The sequence below is a fragment of the Diceros bicornis genome, chromosome 11 (genome assembly GCF_020826845.1).
Source record: "Diceros bicornis minor isolate mBicDic1 chromosome 11, mDicBic1.mat.cur, whole genome shotgun sequence".
NCBI classification, from domain to species: domain Eukaryota; kingdom Metazoa; phylum Chordata; class Mammalia; order Perissodactyla; family Rhinocerotidae; genus Diceros; species Diceros bicornis.
Window position 1 is genome coordinate 61,678,838 of NC_080750.1, and position 2,898 is coordinate 61,681,735.

The following is a 2,898-nucleotide window of genomic DNA, read 5'->3' on the forward strand; positions in this document are numbered from 1 at the left end:
AAGTCATTTAAGAATTTAGCTATAAAGAAGAGAGGTACTAATATTTGTGCATACATGAATATACACACACAAACATACACACAAACACATGATTCTCTGCCAATTTTTCATATCGTGAGGAGGGTCTATAACCTTTATTATGTCCTAATCTGCTCTATTTTACTTGGTTGAGAGCCATCAAATTGTGTTTTTAATGAGTTGTAACTCATAGTTTGGAAAAAACTAAATAAGGCTATAAATGAGAGTGAAAGGGGGTGGTATTTAGGGTAAGGGGTTGATAATTTGATGAGGCTGTGGGAAGATGAAAAAGAAATTATAAAAGATGATGTAAGACAGTCTACTTTGAAGTTTCTGTACTATTATGGCACTATACCACATTATTCATGAAAATGTTATATTCTTGAGTCAATGCATAAAATAATGTTACCGGAACAAATGTAGTCTGGCTCACATATTCTTGGATTTTGTTTTTATATTACCTGCTTGCAAGCTGAAGTCTTAGGAATAAATTCTGACCAATTTATATTGGTTAAGTTCACTCTCAACAGCACTATATTATTCATAATAATTCTTTTCCATCACAATTCATAAGCCATGATAATTATCCAATATATATCGAGATACATGGAGAATAAATAAGTATGTTTTGATTTTACACAGAATTTAGAGGTGTTCTCTTCTAAGATTGCATTTAGGGAGCTTAAACTTCTTATGTGTGCTTGGCATTTTGTGAAATATCCCTCCCTTTTAGTACTAGAAAAGTACCCAAGTACCCTAGGAACTCGAGTCACTTTAATGATGAGGATCATGTTCAGAGAAATTAGTAAATTAGATGCTCATTACTTTGAGGTTTGTGCAGGATTGACTTGGGAGTTGGTGTACGAGTAAGAAAGAAAGGTAAATAGTGGTTTACTGAGATGGCTACCAGTTTAGTGGTCTGGAAGTGGCTTATGGAGTCAAAGCAAATTGCAATCAGACATCTGGTCTACATGGCATACAGCGATTCTGAGAATGGAAATCTTTCCCTCTGCTGGGCTTCACATTGATGACTAGTAGGTTTAATAGAATAAAGTAGGAATAAGGAGCTTTCCATGAAGAAATGTGAGTAGAGAGGAGCAAAAGCTGTTGCTTTTCATGAAAGGAAGTTTCCATAAATGACAGCAAAATGATTCCGGAGAAAATAGGTCAAGGAACTTAGAATCAAGATAGAAAGGAATTAAGTAGAAATGGGTAGAGGGTCTAGGAGGTAATGCGTCCTTAATCAGGCATCTTTCATTTTTATATTACCAACTATAGGAAGTGGATTTGATCAGTCTGTACTAGATCCCTTAGAGCAGACTTCACTTTTCTATTTTTTCAACTAGGACAAGGCTTCTTGGTGTCATTACTTTAGGCATTCTTGTTACTTTAATGATCTGATGAAGACTGGATATTCTTACTAGAGAAATAAAAATAAGCACTGTACATGTAAAATTCTGAATGCAATTTTACATATTCCTAATGTGTATCTTTGTCCCAACCACTCTGTCCAAATTTGAGCTCCAGACCATTAAATTATCTAGACCTGTATGTTCATTTATGTTTCCCAAGTGTGTAGGGGAGTGTCTGCAAATATGTTTTCATTAATACCTTATTCAAAGAAGAAAGCAGCAAATTAGTATTGGCATTGTGCTAGTACCAAGTTTCATTTTAACAAATATGTGATAATACATTTGTGTTATTGAGATAATTTTTGTTTCTATTTTTCATACAAAATATATACATGCATTTTTAATTATGAAATAAATACACTTTAAGGTTGAACTCAGGAACTGGTTACCTTGCATTTTATAAATGTGGGGATTTGATGCCTTTGCCACTGTAAGACAATATTCCCTTCCCCAAAGCTTTCCTTTCTCCTTTTAGGATTCATTGATTTCCTTTGAATTTCTGAAGAAACTTTATTTTGCATTCAGTATACTCTCATCTCCAACCGTTTCTTTCCCAGTTTGTTTGATTTCCTTCCATTTTATATGGCCAGAAGTTTGAAAAGTATTGTCCTAATTGAGAGTGAAATCAAATATAAACACTTTGGATAACATCCATCTATCAACCCAATATACTTCCCCTTCCAATATCATCATTGTCTATTGTTAGGGAGCTGAGGTGCCATTACAGTAGATACTGACATTTGTGAAAGACAATTGACACGATGACTTTTGCAGTTTCACAGTTTTAGATGAAAAGAGGAATCAGAAAAGAGATAGGACAAGCAATATTTGTTACATGGAAGTATACATTACTGACAATGAGAAAAAAATATACAGAAATAATTTTTATATCTCTCCTGAGTAATGTGACTAAATAATTTATCATTTGAAGGTGAAACGAAGACCCATATATTGATATCTACACCAAGTCCACATGTACAAATCAAGATTCCTTCATTAAAACATGATATATGTTCACATTTCCGTTAAGCCCCCTTTTTTTAAAATATGTGTTGTGGAAATGTTCACACATATTCACATATTTAGAGAACAGTATAATGAATCACTACGTGTCCTTCATCTAGGTTCAATACATGTCATCCTATGGTCAATCACCATTCTTGTGTACACCCACAGTCTCACTCTGCATCACCATTATTTAAGAACAAACGCAATGCAGTATACTGTCATGTCTTGAGCCAAACACTAACCCATTTGAGCCCGTACCCTTCTATTCTTCCTCTATCTTGACCTGCTCATAACCCCCACCTCTGTCCCTGCCCTTCTTTATATGTTTTCCTTTAGTGTTTCTGCTCTGATGGTGTGACTCTGCCAGAGGACAGCACTTTAACAACACTGCATATAGCCATCTCAGAGGGAGGAGACCGAACAGTGATGCTTCCTGCTCTGTCCTCTTTGGCTCTCATCA